General features: G+C 35.9%; 1 protein-coding gene across 3 annotated transcripts in view; it reads left to right on the top strand.

Moving 5' to 3' along the window:
* LOC124954653 (lachesin-like) overlaps positions 1-20,508 on the top strand; it is a 138,001-nt gene that overhangs the window by 39,783 nt on the left and 77,710 nt on the right. The gene's annotated exons all lie outside the window — the stretch shown is intronic.

The following is a 20,508-nucleotide window of genomic DNA, read 5'->3' as shown; positions in this document are numbered from 1 at the left end:
GATATATTTAACGTGATATTCATGCAAAACCCTGTAACGGTTGAAATATTAAAATATAGATTTATTTTCAATAAATGTTATAATATAAACGTTGTTATAATTTGTATTAATTTAGATCCTATATTTACAAAAGGTAATATCGTCTCTTTAGATAGAGAGAGAGAGAGAGAGAGAGAGAGAGAGAGAGAGAATAAGCGTTGTCTCGGTGGCAGAAGCCTTTCATCAATTTTGAAAATAATTGGCTTATGGGGCTCGTTTACTTTCTCTTTCTCTTTCACCATTTTACATTCTTCCTTTTCCTTTTATATACACTACGAGACATATAACATACTTACTTTGCATAACTTTAAAATTATGCGTTTGATGAAAAATTGTTGTATACAAAAGTTACATGGTTTCAAGAAAGATATTACACAGTACATCAACTTTTTTCGTAAGTAGAAATATTTTCAAAAATTTAAATATCAACTATATTATTTTCAACTATAATATCTTTAACTTTAAATCATATCATTAACGTGATATTATTTTATTTATTTCAATATCGAATAACATCAAAGATTTCAATTAAATAACATCATTACATTTGACAGAAGAGTTTATTAACAAAAGTAATCTTCCTGGGAACCAACGTCACTTGTATATAAAACGATTTTTCATACAACGCATAATTTAGAAGTTATTCAAATTGCTCACGTATATCTTATTTTTCTTTTATTTTTATGTTCTTCCTTGCTTCTCTCTCTCTCTCTCTCTCTCTCTCTCTCTCTCGCTCTCTTTCTTTGTTCTTATTCCTCACATACGTCTGTTATCCATATAGTGAAGAGGCAGTAAACCTTAGAATCTTCTTGAGAGAAATTCATTGAGAACAAGGTTGAGGTATCTAGTAAAGGCAACTAACAAAGTAACAATCGATAGGAGGAATAGTATCGAAGAGTTGCTTGAGCTAAAGGGTGTAACATTCTAAAGAAGAGTCAGTTCGTTTTAGATAAGTAAGTGGATACGAGCCACCTGGGTGAATACACCATTAAGAATCATGCCGTTGAGAGCGTACCGGAATCTAATGTATTTTAATGGAATTCTTTGGCTCGTCGTTTCTCTTACAGTCGGGTGAGCACGCCGTCACGGCTTCTACTACTTCTTCTTCTTTTTCTTCTTCTTCTTCGTCTTTTTCTTTTTCTTTTTCTTCTTCTTCTTCTCCTTCTCCTTCTTCTTCTCCTCCTCCTCCTCCTTCTTCTTCTTCTTCTTCTTCTTCTTTTCCAAGGATGAGCATTAGCGGAAAAGTTAGCGAAAGTAGCACGACCCCGAGGCAGCTGCGGGCGGTTCGCACGCGGTTTTTCCTCCCGTGCTTCGAGTTTAACGCTTTTACTTACCTTAACGTTCGTTAAGGGAGCACCAGCTGTCGCCCATCGCGACGACTTCGAGATGTTCTCGATTATTTTTCATTTTTCTTATTAGTCGATTCTTCCCTCAAGAAATTTCTATGTCCGATTGTTTCCTTTTCTCTTTTTTCTTTCTTTTCTTCTTTCTTTTTTTTTTCTTTTTTTTTTTTTATATTTCTTTCCTTGCTTCCTTTCTCTTTTCACTTTTCTTTTTTTTAATCCCTTCTTTTCGTTTCTATTTGCCAGAACTAACAATCATATCGACATAGGAAATTCGTGTGAGAACGATCGTTAAAACGAGATTAACGTTTCAAAGATACGAGCTGCTCTCAATTAAATCCATTCAAACGCATCGATAAGCAGAATTTCCAATGCTCGACCTTTCGACTCTCACTTTTATCGACTCGAAGCTTCCCAGGATTTGCGATCGCGTTGTAAGCGAGCATCCGGATATGCGCGAATAGTCTACCACAGTGGAATCGGCTAATTACGCAATCAAGTCCACCCGATTACAATATAATGTTGATAATCGCCAACGCTCACGTAGAGATTACGGTTCATTGAGTACTTCGCGCATCGCCCTGTCCGCGGTAGGTATAGATTAATTTATCGTTGTATTATGAAGTATTAAACGTACGATTACCGACTGCATTAACGTTTGTATTAACATGCTGATCGTATCTCATCTCCTCTCTGTTGTTATAGTTTGGAAAATCACTACGGTAATCTTGCGAGATGGAAGATGGAAAAAGAAGAAGAAAAAAAAGAAAAAGAAGTAAAAGAAAAAAAAACTGTTTCGATCGATACGTACCTCCTATTTGAACTAAGCGAATATTTAAGAATTCATTATGTTCCCTCTCTCTCTCTCTCTCTCTCTCTCTCTCGTTTTCCTACAATTTTCATTCCTCTCTTTCTCTCACTTTTTCGTTCACCCACGGCGAAAGCTAAGCCTCGTTGGGATCGAAAATCTCGAATAAGGTGGGCCATGCATTATAGATACCCATTCAGGGCAGTGGTGGGTAGTTCGTAACTACGTGGGTCGATGGTGCTGGTTGCCGAAGTGCCGCCTCTTCTCGAAATCCCTGGTCTACTGGTGTAAGTGCGCCTTAAGAAGGAAGAAGGGAGAGAAAAAAGGTGAGAAGAAGAGGATGAAAAAAAAAAAGACGAAAAAGAAGAAGAAGAAGAGAAAGAAGAAAAGGAAAAATTTAGGAAAGGGGGGAGAAAGAGAGAGAGAGAGAGAGAGAAGAAGAGTGAGCCTAAGGCTAGGTGGAGAAGTGAAAGGGTAAATAGATGGAAAAAGAAAAAGAGATACGGAAAACCAGAGGGAAAGAGAGAGAGAGAGTGGGAGAAAGGTGCTAGTTTCCTTGTGGAAAAGCAGGAGGAGGAAAAGGAGCAGGAGAGGGAGAAGGAGAAGGAGGTAGAGAAGAAGAAGGAGAAAGGGGCTAGCTCCAAATGATTTAGCCCCGCCATGGGGTTAGATCCGCAATTTCGTTTGAAACATTCATGAGAAATATCCTTCGCCCAGTAGCGCAGCTGCAGCGTTTAAAGAATTGCGCCACGCGGTCGCGACCATTTACTTATCTCGATGGCTTCTTCTACGAGGCTGCCGGCACTCTGGAAAACTGGGAATGTTTCGCCCGCATAACTGGATCGTCTTTCGGACTCCGTCCTTCGACGTAGGAGTAGAGAAATGAGGTACGGAGGGAGAAGAGAAAGCAATGGAAGAAAACTACAAGTGAGCTGAGAGAGAGAGAGAGAGAGAGAGAGAGAGAGAGAGAGAAGGACAAAAAAATAGAAGTAGAAGTTGCATGATTTCACGGTCTTCTCACGGCCAAAAGAAAATATTAATAACCATTGGCCTGCTTAAAAAAACCTTTCCTATTTGAATAATTAACAGGATTATTTTTAATACCTCGGTTGATTGTTTGAATTATTTCTTCACAAATTGATAATATATATATATATATGTATAATATCTGTTCGATGGAAGAGATGTTATCTTTAGCATTATTTTTCCATTCGTTTCTTTTTATATCATATCATTCGTTTTTTCCTTTAGTCGTGCAGGAGGAAGAAAATCAGTATCGTCGATATTGTTTGCGTACCACATATTGTTCTGTAAACAGCATATGTACGAGTATATTTATGACTGGATTGCTTTATAAATATTAAATCGCATTGTATATTTATCATTGCATAATGACTTTTTTTAAATACATATATATATATATATATATATTTTTTTTTTATTTTTAATCGTAAATAAATAAAAAATTCTTCTTCGTATTAAATTTTATTTCGTATATTCTCTTCATATATTTTTCGAATAAATAATATAGAATTTATATTTTCATACATTAGACTTTACCCTTATGGAAAAGTACATTTTCAATTTTCCAAATGTCAAATATCTTTTATATTTTTAATATATCTTTAAAAAGTTTCTGGAAAATTGAGTTCAATAATGACCTCTTCCTTTTCACTGATCGCGTTAATACTTCCCTTTTAGTTCTCTCTCGTTGTTACTTTCTCCAATGTATAATCATGTTACCCGATAGAGTATTTCCAAAATACGTATTAGTTATTCAACAATTTTCGTTTCAACTTCGTCCAATCTGTGTGCGTTACGCGTGTTAGAAACTTATCGTGAACGATGTTACGAAACTCGCATAATTTATATACATTTTGGTTGATCATCGAGTAGTCAACGTCCCCGTCGGCACTACCACCCTCTTCCCTGACTGTAATCACGATCCGAGGCAGCGAGCTTGAATATTCAACTCGATGTACGATTTGAATAATACTGATATCCGCGTATATGTATCTACTCATAATCGGCCCCCAAATATTTGTCCCGCGTGGATATGCACGCGGTGTTCCCTTGTCTGTGCGATCGTTAACGATCAAATTTGCGCGCTCGTATAGATAAATCGCTTTTTCGGTTTGACCGAATTAGTATTATAATATTACAAATAGGGATGACATCGATACATTCAATATATATTCAATGTATTTTATATCGATCAACTAATTTACCATAGAACGAGCGATTCGTCGCGTCGTTAATGATAAATGATTATTTAAAAAAAAAAAAGAAAAAAAAAAAAAAGAAAAAAATTATTCCGATCAACATTATCATCATGTATACATAAGTCAGATCAATATATAAATAGAAATCAAATATAAATCAAACTAATATAACTTTATCTTACGTTATTTTAATTTCTTCTATAGAGACATATATTAGAACTCAACATATGGATATCAGCTGGATATCATTATCTCTTTGAACTTATGCTTACTCTTCAGTTTTCAACACAATAGCATTTCGCTTATAGCTTTATCTTTTAAAAGATGTTGGTATCATCCGTACGATTTCAGAACATCGTTAAAAGCGAAATACGAAATAGAGGGAAATATAAATAGAGAGAGAAAGAGAAATAGAAAGAGAAAGAGATAGGGAGAGAGAGAGAGAGAGAGAGAGAGAGAGAGAGAAAGAGAGAGAAAAAGAACAGAAAAAAGACAACCAGTCACGATCCTTGTATCGTCGACAAGTATAGAGGGTATTCTACGAGAGCGATAAAAAGAAGGCGCGACATTGGACTTTATTGCCGAACAGGGGTTGTCGGTCGCGTCGTTGCAACGTCACCGATGAAAGTGCTCGTTATAATTTTATCACTTCTCATCCACGAACGTATTCCAGTTGAATATATAACTTTGAAAATAACTTCTCTACGATATAAGCTGACAGAGATATAGACGAATCGGTCATCTTTCTATAGCTCTTTTACGATGCCCTAGTTCATCGAATATTATTTGATAATAATAAAGATCGTATTTGTCCTCTCTCTCTCTCTCTCTCTCTCTCTCTCTCGCTCTCTTTCTCTTGCCCTATCTCTCTTTTATCTCTCAAAATCAATTATTTCAAAAGCGAATTATCTCAAAGAGTTCTATTCATTTTATAACGAATAGATAAGATTATTTCATTTGTACTATTATATGTGATTAAATGGTATTAACGACATTCTTCGGTTTCCTGGAGTCGTGCAAACGGAAACATGACGTCGACAAACGAGAGACAAGAAAGGTAAACGCGATCGTAGTTTGCGTGTTCTCCTTTCCTCCTGTTGGGGTTCTACTACGTAGAAGCTACGTAGAAAAGGATATCTATCGTAGAATCTTAAACTGTCGCAATTTCCTTATGACCATTAACTAATTGCATTAAACTAATTACTCGCGAAATCTTCCATCTCCTACTGTTTCTAGATTCAAGCGTACGCGGAATCGTAAATATCTTCACTTTCAAAGAACTTTAAGCCGCTCACCGTTTCTCTTTCTCTCTCATTTACCTTATTCTCCTTTTCTCCTTTACTTTTCATTCAACCTTTTTTCTTTCTAGAATATCTATCCTCTTTTGGCTAATATCGATTTGCATCAGGAATGAAGACATAAAATAGTTTAACGAGTTTTATGTTTCGTTTCGTCTCGTTTCATTTTATTTCGTTTCATTACGTTTCGTTACGTTTCGTTTCGATTTCTTTTCAAATTTTAATATTATCGCATTTCTGTCTCTCTTTCTCTCTCTCTCTCTCTCTCTCTCTCTCTCTCTCTCTCTCTCTGTCTCTCAATAGACAAAGTAGAATGCAAGAATAAACTAATTCATACGATGCGTCATATTCGTACAATGTTCTAACATGACTTAGAATGCTTGCAAAAGCATGTAAGAATACGAAAGAAGAAAAATGCGCGTGCTTCTTTTAATCCCAACATTCGGTCTTTTTTCGCTTTTCCATTCATTATTCGAGACTTCCATTCCTTTCGAGGCAAAGCTTCCATTTCTAGTTTTTCTTTTCTTTTTCTTTCTTTCTTTCTTTCTTTCTTTCTTTCTCTCTCTCTCTCTCTCTCTCTCTCTCTCTCTCTCTTTTTCTTTCTTTTTTTCTTGCTCTCTCCTTCCATCTTTCTCTCTCTCTCTCTTTTACTCATTCTTTTTCTACATTTTGCATTAAACATACAATGCACGTCAAAAACTATGCGTGCTGAATTTACTCTTGTTAGATTTTTTTGTTTAGACGACTTGTTAGATTTCTTTTCCCTTCACCAGATTCTTGTTCTATTTTCTTATCTTATATTGACGCAAAAAGTTAATATCAATATTAGGAATATTTAAATATTTTTTAATGTTGCCAATGTTTGAACCATGTCAATATTTGCGAATAATATTTTAATTATCTCATATGTACGATGATCTTGCTTATTTGATTTCGAATTTTCAATGATAATAAATATGCCTTTTGCGATATTTACTCTTGTAATGTTTTAAACAAGGATTAATTTACCTTTGATAAAATTTATCTGGTTTAGTTTTAGTTTATTTTATTATTAGATAATCTTTTTCTTTTCTTTTCTTTCCTTTTCTTTTCTTTTTTTTTTTTTTTTTTTTTTTTTTTGTAACGTCGCGTATATCTACGTAGGAAAAATAAAGGTTTGATAGTAGGCTTAGGAATAAGGCGTTCGAGCGTTTCATCAAAACAATGAGTCAACGATCGATAAGCGAAGGGCAAAAAAAAACACGAGAGGTGTGGAAACGAGAATCAAAAACAAAGGGCAGTATAAGACGAACCGTTGAAGAGGACAGAATAACTAAGGAGTATTTGGTTCTCTCAAATCTGTAATCTTATTTTAGATTTTAATGAATTTTAGATAACTACGTAAGAGTAAAATGAATGAAATTATCTAGCAAATTGGATTAGATAATAATGAATTATGATTAAGTACGACGTGAAATTGAAATCTTGAAGAATTATTTATGTAATTGATTTATTTACTTTCGTGGCTTACAATATTCTATTTAAATTCTTATTATAAATTTTAATTGAATTAACATTAGATTTATTAATTGTCGCATACGTATTATTATTGACAGGAACATTGCTTCTATAATATTATATTATTTCTATAACATTAATTTATATTTGTTAGATAAATCAAAATCAATATAGATTGGTAAAAGGTAATACTCATAATTTCTATATAACTTATTAAGAACAAAATCCAAAATCCATGGTATCGTCGGCATCTATAAATTTAATGTTAAAATTCAAATCATATTCATAATATGAGTTTCACAAACTTGTAATTATATTAGTCGGGATAAGGAAGGTGTATAATATTATTCATAGAATGAAGAAAGTATAGAATTCAACGAGGCCATTTCAAGCAGTTGTGTTATTATCGAAGGTAAGTTTACGTGATCATTCGTAGACTTTCAATGTAGAAAAAATAACAATGGGAAATAACAAGGTAAACGAAAAAAGACAAAGAAGAGGAAAAAGAAAAAAATAAGGGGAGGGGGGAAAAAAAACGAAAAAAGAAAAAAAGAAGAAGAAGAAAAAAACAAAAGAAAAAAGGATGAAATAAAAGATACAGAGAATAGGTAGAAGTAAGAAGAGGAGAAAGAGCAGGATAAAATGTATTGGGAATTACGTATATTCTCGTGAGTATTTCCAGAGTGAAATATTTCCTATCGAGAAGCATTCTGCCGTTAGAGAGACGTAACAGCGTTCGGTCAAGTGCGTTCGCGCGCGCTCTCTCGTGCATAGGCACACGTAACCAGCTGGTGTGAGATAGCCCAAGCCGGATGGTTTACTCGAGGGAGCGAAAGTTTCGCTAAAACGTTTCCGCTGATAAATCTTGTTTACAGATGGGCAGGCTCAGGTGATGCGTGCACCTCGGTCTCGTCAAAACTTAAAGTACGGGGAACTTTCGAAACGTTGTAGAATTCAGACGGGACCATTGCCGTGCCGTGTCGTGCCGTGCCGTGCCGTGCCGTTCCGTGCCGTGCCGACGTCGACGTCGACGTCGACACCAATGCCGATGCCGAGAGATCGGCCACATCTCCGATATCGCACATGTGCCTATAATCGTCGAAGGGGAATGTGTGGACGATGTGTTGGTGATCATGGATCTTCTTGATTTATGAGAGACAATGAACGATATCGAGTGGCTATATCGTTCTTTCAAAATTTCATTCCAGTTTAGGAGAGATATTTTAGATCGATTGTATATTAATGATAATGGGCACCATTAAGCTGTCTCCTCATTAATTAAACTATCGTATTTTCACTAAATATTGATTTTTGTATACGAAGACTCCATTGTCTTCGTGTCCTGCCATTCTTCTTTCTCTTTTCATTTTCATAGAATTATTATTTCTCTCTTTTTTTTTTCTTTTTCTTCTTTTTTCTCCTTCCTTCTTTCTGTTTTTTCTTTTTCTTTTTCTTTTTTTTCCCTTTTCTTTTTTTTTTTTTTTTTTTTTTTGTATGGAATTTAAAGAAAATTCATTATAGCGTTCTATATCTCGTTAAAAAATAATTCATATTTCATTCGCGCGCGGTGACGATTTATGATTCGAGAAATGCGGTTAACGACGGAAATGTTTCGGAAATAATTACAAAAGGTGATTAACGAAAAGCTCACGATCGGAAGGCGATATCAATAACGGTGAAACCTCGCTCGTGGTCTCGACGCTTTCGAAAAGGCTCACTGAAACGCTCTTAATGGTCGCTACAATATTCAACAGCTTGCCGACAACCGTTTCACGAGGAGAGGGCGAACGAGTAGCCACTCATAAGTCGAATGTAAACGACCGACTACTCCGACATCTCCCTTTTCTCCCTCGGAATATCGATTATCGTAGGGGATGAGTGGAAAATGTATACGAGAGAGAAAGAGAGAGAGAGAGAGAGTCGTCTTGCTTCGTACCAGATGTATGTATATATGTATGTACGTATGTGTGTATGCATGTACATAGATAAAAGACGCTTTCTGAATCTAATCCTCGTAAAAGTTTCGTCTTTTGTTCGATCGATCGATCTCGCTTACGGAAAGTTAGTTTCGACATATTTGGTGTTTACGAAAAATTTGATTATCCCATTAATCGAGCCATAGTTATATACTATAGGTTATATCCTTTTATTTTCTCTCTCTCTCTTCTCATCGTTTCTTTGTTATTTATTTCATTTTCTTTTTTCTTTTTTCTTTCTATTTATTCCCTCTATTTTTTTCTTAGTTTTCCTTTTCTTTTTTTTTTTTTTTTTTTTTTTTCTTTGCTTTTTTACTTTTCTCGTTTCTAGGCACGATTCCAAGAGGAAAGAAGAATAAGACTAACGCGCGTAGCATCGATCTTTATTTCCAAATACACTCGATATTTTCTTTTCCCCTTCGTGAGAATAACGTATCGTTCCTCCTGTCCGTGTGGATGGGACTTGAAGAAAAATATAATGGGAGAGAGCGAAAAGAGAAAATATATATATATATATATATATATAAAGAGAGAGAGAGAGAGAGAGAGAGAGAGAGAGAGAGCACCGAGAAGAATGAGTGAGGGCAAGGGAGTGGAAGCTGTTCGCGCCGACAACGAGCATCTCTCAATTTGCATTTTCAGCATTTCACTTGCAGACAAATAACGACTTCATTACGGCGCTCTTTCCCTCTTCTCGTTCTTTCAATCTTGTCCGCCCTTTCGCAGGGACTGATCGACGAACCTTCGTATAATCGTCGATGAGTCGTTTTATTTCGGTTTTTCTTTGACGCAATTCAGACGTAAAAGGAACGCGACTACTCGTCGTTAACGATTTGATCTCGTGGGGAAAGAATAAGAAAGAGAAAGAGAGAGAGAGAGAGAGAGAGAGAGAAGAAGAGAAAATAAGAAAATCGCGTTTACAGAGGCTTCTGCTTTTATTATATATACGTAAGTCAAGCCATAATTCTTCGACTTTGCATAGAACCATTCATTTTAATTCACAGATTCCGCGGGTTTTCCGAGACGATCTCGAGACACATCGCGTGCAATATTTGACGCGATGAAATTCGCCGTCCCCCTCCCCCTCCCTCCCTGGCCCTTTATATTCTTGCATTTTACGATATATTTTCGGGATACCCTCGGGGGAGCTTTTCGTTCTCTTTGCATCTCCGATTTTTCTTCTCCTCTCCCCTCCTCCCTCCCTCCCTGTCCGCCCGCTACCACTTCTCCTCGTCATTCCCTCCTTCGACCAACATCCTACTTACTCTCCAGAGTTTCGAGATCACGAGCGAAACCTTGTCTTGAAATCGATTGGTCATCGCGTTAGGCGTATCGTGATATATATCTTTTCCTTTGTAAACTTATTCGATTCGATTCCCTTTCACATTGTAATAATAACGTGATCATTTACGGAAGTATGATTGATAAGATAAAAAGAACGATTGGAAACTGTGAAAATGAAAAAGACTTTTGACATGTAATTGGTTTCGAATTTAATACGAAGTGATTAGGATAATTAAGTTAACGAGATAGAATAGAAATTTTATTTGTACGTCGTTATAAATAAGATAATTATAAGTTTAAATAATAATACAAAGTTTATTACTGAGTAATATTAGACAAATTAGAACAGATAAGAAAATATAAAAAACAATTGCGTGTTTTTTCTTTTCTTTTTTTTTCTTTTTTTTTCTTTTTTTTTTTTGTTTTATGAAGATCAGCTTTCAAACTTTCAATCTTAAAATCGACATTTTCTTTTAAAAGATTTTACTTTTTTATACCCTTGTTATAACCTTTTGAAACATAAGAATTAAATTATATATTAACTAAATATATATTTTTTATTATAGATATAATATTAATAAAACGTTAACTTTGTCCTACATAACATTTCTATTTGAGATTTATAAGAATAAGTCATTTTATTCTACAATATTCATTCTTGCGATATTATTATATAATAGTTCCTTTCGAATGTCAGACTTCATAGAAAATATTCAATAAAAATACTTAACGTTATAATATACATAACAATTCGTTGTTAGATCATATACCATTTTAACAATATTCGTTGTTATATAACTATAGTTAAATAGATACGTAGTCGATTTATTATCAAGATTATTACAAATGTAAATCGTCTATTTCTTTTTTCTTTTATCTCTTCTTTCTTTTTTTAGTCTTCTTTCTCTCTTTCCTTCTTTCCCTCTTTCTTTTATATTGCTATATAAGTCGGTTCTCGTTTCCCAATTATCTAGACACTTTGTCGAGATGGTTTCTCTCTTACCTTCCTTTATCTTCCTGTCGTAGAAGGAAAGCATCTTAGAGTAGAGATCTGCATCGCTACTTCTCCATCTATCCTCCCTCTCTTTAGCAACGTAGTTGTCGCAACGTCGCGTCGATTTGAGATAACTCGGCGATCTATCTCGTCCTTTCGTCATCCCAGTAGAAATTCGACTAGTAGGAAGACTAATGACTCTCAACCGATCGATAAGTTATCCCCCAACGCTCTCACCCCAATCCCATTCCCCGTCTACGTTTCTAACGAGAGATCGTCCGAATGGCAGGAAACAGATTCGTCATTGATTCGAAAGCGTACGGACGAGCACTTCCTGTTTGGCTTGCGCGAAGGGAAGAACCGATTAACCGGAAGCCACTGGGAATGACGGAATTCTGTTATTTTTCTCCGGCCACTTTCATTCTACTCTCATCAGATTGGCCAGTATAGTTCGAGCATATTCGGATCGTATCCGATGGTCCTACGAGTTGGTTCCGCGGCAAATGCTGCCGCCAACGCCGTTCTGCGTTTCATCCGTCACATCGGCTCTACGAAATGGAATACGTGATGAGCGTTCCGTCCGCTTCGCCCGTTCGTTGCCGGCCAAACTCGGTTTATCGGAAATCGATGACATTGTGAAAATGACGAGAGAGAAAGAGAGAGAGAGAGAGAGAGAGAGAGAGAAAGAGAGAGAGAGAGTGTGTGTGTTCGTTTCGTTGCCGCGCTTCGTAACAACGTGGAGGAAGCGTTTCGTTTTGCGACAATCTCGAGTGGCATTCCGAGATGAAATTCAACGGGATGAAAGCTACGTGCTTCGTGAGAGAGTAAACGGCTGGATCGCGAAAAAACTCGACGATCTGACTCCGAAAGGAAGGAAGGAAGGAAGGAAGGAAGGAAGGAAGGAACGAACGAATGAAGAAAGGGAAGGAAGTTGGGAGGAAGGAGTGGTTGAAAGGGTAGAAAGGACGTTTGGAAGGGCTGCTTATACGGGCAACCGAGCTCGACGCCAAGGCGATATACATCTTCGAGATCCGATAAGACAGGATAGATATGTTTCACGGCATCTTACCTCTTTACCCGCATTAAATCGAATGCCAGGGTATTCTCATGCATGCCAATTCCTTTCGTTCTCACTCTTTCTCTCTTTTTACAAGATCCCTACGCTTTCCTTTTGCCCCTACGGCACGAGATGTTTATGTATATATGTTTGTGTGTTCATGTGTGTGTGTGTGTATTTGTATATGTTTGTGTGTATGTCGTGATTTATGCGTTTACGTAGACATTCTTGCCGGAGCTCTTGGGCAATATAACGGAGAACCAGGGAGGTGTGTGTGTGTGTGTATATGTATGTATGTGTGTGAGATAGAGAGAGAGAGAGAGAGAGAGAGAGAGAAAATGAGAGAAACGCCGACGCTGGCACGGACGTCGCTTCTCTTATGGGCCGTCGCGACGCTTCGTTTCCTTCGTTTTACGCGAACGCGGGATTTCTGAAGAGAGTCGTTCGACGCAAAGTTACGATCGTCCTCACGACTCCACCGAAAACTTTTGCCTACCCCCAAATTTCTTTCTCCAATCATATTGCCGCCTTCATTTTTCCCGTCTTTGCGTGTCGATTTTTTCTGATATATTCTTCGAATCAGTATTGTTGTTTATTTCTTATCTGAAATAGTAAGATTGTCATTAATTTAATTAGAGTTATCAAAAATTAGGTGTTGTTTATTATTAGTAGATTTGATATTTTCATTTTATTAGCATAAATATATATATATATATATATATATATATATATATTTTAATCTTTATTTTTAATATTTATATAATGTATAATACAATCCATATTAATATTAATTATTTATAAATAGGACGAATTGTATGTAGATTATTAATGATATTACATGTATGAATGAATTCTTGTTCGATTAAAGCAATTCTTGAAATGAATATTTTGAAATAATTTTAATTCAACTAAGAGATAATTCAACTACGTTGAAAGTAGACTTTGACCATGAGAATATAGTACACCCCATTCGTCACGTTCGCAAGTAAATGTATCACACTGACTAGTATCATTGTGCTACCTGGTTCTTTGTGGCCTGAACTAAAATCTGTTAGAAGCCTTTTACATTGAAGCTTGGAAGTTCTGTTCTCTCTCTCCCTCTCTCTCTCTCTCTCTCTCTCTCTCTTTGTTCTTCGGACAGTGACGTGTGCAGACGCACGTGCAATTCATCCTAGCTATCAATTATAAAGTTCATCGTTTTTGGTATTATGTTATGGGAAAATGTTCATTCTAAGTTCTATTTCATTATTTCATCTGTTGTAATTATTAATTATTATTTAAATATCATTTAAAAAATTAATTAATTATTTAAATATCCTTTTGTTCTTTTTCTTCTATATCAATACATAATCTCGATGTAAACAATTGTTAAAGTTGTTATCAACTTGATGGATGTAAACGGTCGTATTATTTACAACATGAAATATTAAAGATTTTATGGATCACTCGAAAGTTCGAAAGTAACTAAAACTCAAGCGAGACAAAAATATTTTTTCCAAGCTATTATATAATATTTTTATTTTACGAGAATTTCGTACGAAGATTTTTAAATATAAACATAATCCAGCTTTACAGTTATTAATCAAAGAACATAAAATATATACATATATATATATATATCTTCTTCAGGCTCTTTAAATTTCGTACAAACTATGTAATCTCATTTCATTGTTTGTAAATTTTAAATGTTATACGTTAACATTATTTTTAAATATATCTTGAATATCTTAGTTTATTATTAACTGCAGACATTCATACAAAACATATTTTTTCAAAGACACATCTCGTTTATTAATAAATAATACAAGATGTTCAAGTAATTCCATTAAAAAGTTTTACTTGGTATATAATATAATTTTGAACAGTTCGGAAGTCTTTTCTTTGAAAAGAGAAAGAGAAATAAAAAGAAAGAGAAAAGAGAGAGAGAGAGAGAGAGAAAAAAAAAGGAAAATATTCTCCTTTGCTTAATCCGAACAGAAGGATTTTACTTTGTCGAGAATTCAGTGGAAATGTTCATAAGCGAACAACGCAATTTATTGCGAGCCGTCAGGATGGACCGCAATCGGGCCAATAGTTTCCTCATTCGAGGAATTTAAGTCACGTAGAAAAACTATTTGAATGGCGTGAATTAGCATTCCGAGCGGTCGAGACAGGACAGCCGTTTCGTCGGTCGGAGACAATAGAAAAATCAGTCTACGCAAATCGATTCGCAAATAATGTCCTCCCAAAGAGAGAAAGAGAGACAAAGATAGAGATAGACAGATCGAGAGAGAGAGAGAGAGAGAAATGTGCGCGCGCGCGTTTATGTCATCGAGGCACGCCTCGAATTAACTCTAGAGAATACTATTCCCGTTTTCGATAAAATCCTTTAAAGAAAAATATTCGTTGTTCAGTTTAGAGAAAAACAATCTTTATAGACTTTTATTTTCCTTCGTAAAGAGCTATAACAAAGAGAATTAACGTTGACCGGTCACTACTTGACCGAAACTATTTCAGACAAGTTGAATTGACGATAAACTCAGTGAAATTAACGTGGCCATTAAATTGTACTCTTTGAACGATACTTCTCATTGGTCACGAGACATTAAACTTGTCACGTTGCTCAAATTATACGGGTAATATCAAGTCTTTAACCTTCGAGTAATTCGTAGAATTCTATTACTCGTTTCTTGAAAAGATTGCCGACGTTATCAAATCTAACTTTGGATTTGATCACTTTTGTTTCGTTCGTTGACGTTAGAGAGGCCGAACTACTAATTACAATTAGATCATGCATCATTTTTTTGTTTCTTTTTTTTTTTTTTTTTTTATATTTCTTTACGTTTCTCTAACTCTTAAAGAGGATAAGCGTAATCGTACAACTATCGTTCCATTTTTGTTTCCATTTATGTTTCCAACATTTATGTTTCCATTTGACCTACTCATTTAAATATGTATGTTGTAATCCGAGTCTGACATAACTCATAACCGTAAGCTTCAGACTGGATACCGAAAGTAACACGATTATAATGTTGCCAATGCCCATTTTTATAGGCGAGAAACTGTATCTCGAGCTTCCATTGGAGAAATGAATGCAACATTTAACGGTTGAATGGGAAGGTAATCCGCACGTACTGCCGCGATCCGTTCTGCGAGTTGAAAAATTAACCGACGGTAATTCGCGTTCGTTTAACATGCGATCGACGGAAATCGAACGTCCGTTACTGTCTATAGTATTCACGCACGCGAAACAAATATCTACCGGATAAAACTTGCAGACGAATTCGTTCGATTGTTTCCTCTTCGACAAACATCGCTCCTTGGATTTTTCTTTTTTCTCTTATTTAAGTGAATATCGTGTAATACTTGTTAAAGAAAAAAGACGAAAAAAAAGGGCAAGCCAGAAAGAAGAAGAAAAAATTTTATAGTGTAATAATTCTTGATTAATTCTGATCCTTTATATATATATAATATATCTACGTATACGAAGTTTTGTTATTTTCTTTTTTTCTTTTTCTTCTATTATTTCGTCGGAACACTTAACGTGTTGCGAAGCGTTTTTTGATTTATAGCATGGATAAAGTCAAACGTGACTTCTCGACCGAACAAACGAAATCTAAGTAAAGGAACGATCAACGAAGGGCGAGGAAGGAGGAAATTCGTGTGGTGACGGGGAAAGAGGAGCTTTCGTACGATCGCGTGTTTAACTTCGAATAGAAGTTCTTGGTAAGAATATTCAACGGCACAGGGTGGTTCGAACTTCGTGTCCTTCTTTTGAAAGGAAAAAGAGAAAGAATGGTACCTCGCCTATTCTTACTTGACCTATTCATACTTCATCTATTCTTGCTTGATCTATTCTTGCTTGATCTATTCTTGCTTGACCTATTTTTCCTTGACCTATTTTTCCTTGGCCTATTCTTACTTGACCTATTCTTGCTTGGCCTATTCTTCGCCTATTCTTCGCCTATTTTTCACTTATTCTTTGCCAATTTATGGTTGAAGTATTCCTACTTGACCTATTCATGCTTCGTTTATTCGTACTTGATCTATTCATACTTGACCTATTTATACTTCGTCTATTCATACTTGATCATTCCACCACCGAGTCTTATCTTAGTGCGATAAGACGAGCTTAAAATCTTAAGAAAGTAATAACTTTCAGAAAAGTCGGATAAAAACGGACGGTCGAGCCTTTTTATTAAAGCTATTTTAATTTCATTAACATAATACCTCGTTGTTACAGGTATATTCGGCAAGTTACTCGAGACGTTCGACGAGATCTCTAATTAAGAAATCTCGAATACCGTTCGATGCCCGATTAAAACGTAAATTTTTTCGCGAGTCCGAATAGAATGCCTCGTCTCCTCTTCGATGAGACGCAAACTAAACGACAGTCAGGGGGTAAGAGTTTTCTCTTGGAAAGAAAAAAAAAAAAAAAAAAAAAAAAAGGGAAAGCTTCGAGACGGATCTGATTGGATCGTAAGGACGTGAAAATTCGCTCGCCGATTTCCGTCTCGTCGTTGTCGTCGCCGTCATCGTCTCTCCTTTTTCCCAACTTATCTTTCGTCTCTCTCTCTCTCTCTCTCTCTCTCTCTCTCTCTCTCTTTCTCTCTTTTTCTACCCATCCCCTAGAGATTATCGCAATCGTCGAACGCTGGGAACGAGACTGGGGGTTTGTTGAGAAGTGTGGGAAAGAGAGAGAGAGAGCAAGAGAGAGAGAGGGCAAGAGAGAGAGAGAGAGAGAGAGAGAGAGAGCAAGTGAGAGAGAGAGAGAGAGAGAGAAACCTGACGATGGTAGTGGATGGGTGATTACGCGGAATGGATATGGGAAGGAACGAGTCCAATCTAAGCATCACGCTTCGATGGGTAATGTCAGTGGCTTATCATCGTCTCACCCTTGCCTTTCCGATCGCTCTCGCGCTTCCGGGCTCATCGTGACGTATAAATTCGCGTACTCTCACACATACATACATACGTACATGCATATATACCTTTTTCAACGTTGGAAATAAGCATTTAAGCGAAAGCTATAAACGGACGGGAGTGAATGGGGAAAGAGGAGAGAGTGTATTGGAGAGCAAGAGATTTCGATTATTATGACTATGATCGGTTTTCTTTCTGTTTCAGGAAACTCTTATCAGTTGAGCAATTTATAAATATTTCGATCCTCTTATTCTCGACGTTCGAGCTAGGATGGATGTTGTAAAGACATTTCTATTCCATCTCGTTGGCCCCATTTCTATGTGCGTAACTATTCAGATGGAGAGATATACATTGTGAAAAAATAAAGACAATGATGAAAGAAAAGTTAGAAAGAAGTGAATTCACAATGGATATATACGAGTTTGGATCAAAAGATGAATGAATGACGAGTATTCGATAGGAATAAGAAGAAGATGAATGGAATCTAGATAGATTCGTTTCGTTCTCATATATAGGTATTTTTAGTCGTTGCAAACGACACATCCGATATCTTTTAATAAATGGCCATAACGAATTCACTGGATCATAACAACCGAATTTCTTCTCTCGTATTTTCTTTTGTTAGAACGAATTTCTTTATATTTACCGTTGTAGAAGATAAAGGAATTGTTTCGAAGAATTTCTTTTTATTTTCTTGTAGAAAGATATACAACAAGTTTCTTTACTTCTATGACGGAACTTTCGGAGTTTTCGAAAGATTCTCACATATTTTCTCTATATGTCGATTGTATCATTCGGAAAAGAGCGATACGATGAATTGAAAATGATTTCGTTCTTATTCAGGATTCAATTTCAACGAACGAAAGAGTTCCTTCAACATTTCTACAGTATCGACGAATTTTCATATATTTTTTTAGATTATAAATTTTGTTTCGTAGCCATTCAGTATGCGTTGTATTTATAAATAATGCATTCAAGTAAATACGTATCCAAACAAAAAGATTAGAGTTCTAATGTTTTTTTTTCTTTTTATTTGCACTTATGTACACCTTAAGATATTATCTCGGTATTAATAAAACGGATAAATCAACAGGCGAGAGAATACCGTTCGACATCCGGCTCGATATTCTGTTGGTAGTTCAACACCGGTCGGATGTGTATTGTAGTACTCTTGGGACGACGATACGTTCTCTATACGGATTTCTCGGCGGCACGCCCGGCGCAGGGAATACGTTTCGCGATAGGAAGACAAAATTACGCTTGTATTGTGCATAATGATGTACTAGCAATCTCCGGGACGTGCGACAAGTAGGTTTAGTATCGTGCATCTGATAGATAGTCGTCGCATCGTATATCGATTTCTCCACTCTGTTCTGTGATAAAAGTTGCGACCTACTTTTTTTTCTTTTTTCTTTTTTTTTTTTTTTTTTTTTTTTTTTTTTTTTTTTTTTTTTTTTTGGTAAAAAGTCAACATAAACGAAGAGCTATACCCATATACATACATACATATATTTTCATCGGGAAAAAGCAACCCAATTTTATATTTAATGAAAAAAAGATAAAAAATAAAAAAGAAAAAGAAAAATAAAAAGGAAAAGAAAACGACAGGATTGATTTCTATTTTCAAGTGTACTGTATATATATATATATATATATATACAAAGTGCATTGAATATATTCATCCCGTAATCGTTCTTTCAAAGGTAAGTATTTATACGGCTGATCGGTCCATTCGTGGTTGAAATCGTTTTTCTCTTCCCTCCACAGCACCCTTCCACCCTGTTCCACCCTCTTTCACCTGTTCTTTTTTGCCCCCTCTCACGACATCGTATTTCTTCAGACTTTAAATTCCCCTTCGTGAATTAGCATTCGAAGCATTTTGGTCCGCGTCGTCTATCCTGTGAAAGGTCGTAGGTATGAGAAAGCCACGAGATACATAAGAACAAGAATGAGTCGATAGTTTAAGGCGAACGATTTTAAGTAATGTACGTACACGATTAGGGAGGGAAGAACGTCGAAAAAAAAAAAAGAAAAACTGAAACGAAAAAAGAACAAGAAATATCAACAAGTACGAAATAAACGAAATTTGGTATATAAAACACAAATATTGTTTCAATCTGAACTCATCGTATTGTTTAATAATTAAATGACAATGCAATATATATATATATTTCATCTCGTGTAATTTATTTGACACTTTATCTTAGAGAATATCGTGAAAGTAGAATACCTCGCAAGCAACAAAACTATGTTTGCGTGCAAGCGTATTCCGCAACGACCCTTCTTTCCCCCTCTCCCGATCTCTCTCTCTCTCTCTCTCTCTCTCTTTCTCTGTCCTGATTTTTTCAACATTTGCATATCCAACCTTTGACTCGTTCTTACCATTCCGACTTTTTTGTAATGCAAATTCCTCGAGTCAAATCCCGGCTCACCCCAGACACCTTCTATCTCTCTCTCTCTCTCTTTTTCTTTCTCTATCTCTATCTCTTTATCTTTCTTTCTCTCTCTCTCTCTCTTTTCCTCTCCCCCCCCCTCTCTCTCTCTCTCTTCCCCTTCTCTCTTTCTTTCTCTTCTTCGATCTTCCCCTAACATGAGAGCAAGGAGACGTTGTCGGGTGGCCTTAACGTACCATCGGCTCGATATCAAGCAGCGTTTCACAGAAACTCGTTCTTGAGGATTTCATTTACGAGCCGAGAGCATCCCTTAGCCAAACCTTTACCACACCACTTCTCTATCCTCCTTGGATTTCAAGGTAGATATCACACTTGGACAGTGTATCTAGTCGATTTCGAAACGTTCCCTTTATCATCCCTTTTCTTTTTTCTTCTCTTTTTTTTTTTTTCATCTTTTCTTCGTTCTATTGTTCTACGAAATAGATACTTACTTTTATCCTGTCGGGCGACATAAAAAATTAAACATTAAAGTTTTAAATAATTTTTATGTTTATATCGCATAAAAATAAAACTCGGTCATCGTCATTGTAAACGAAGAAACTCAATCAATCTTCCTCTATCATTTAATTCTTCGATTCTAACTGAAACTACGAATATAAAGAACAGGATAGCGAGTAGATAGAACGGATTTAATT

The sequence above is a fragment of the Vespa velutina genome, chromosome 16 (assembly GCF_912470025.1).
Source record: "Vespa velutina chromosome 16, iVesVel2.1, whole genome shotgun sequence".
In the NCBI taxonomy this organism is placed as follows: domain Eukaryota; kingdom Metazoa; phylum Arthropoda; class Insecta; order Hymenoptera; family Vespidae; genus Vespa; species Vespa velutina.
The sequence above is the reverse complement of the archived record's forward strand: the minus strand, read 5'-3'. Positions and strand labels throughout refer to the sequence as shown.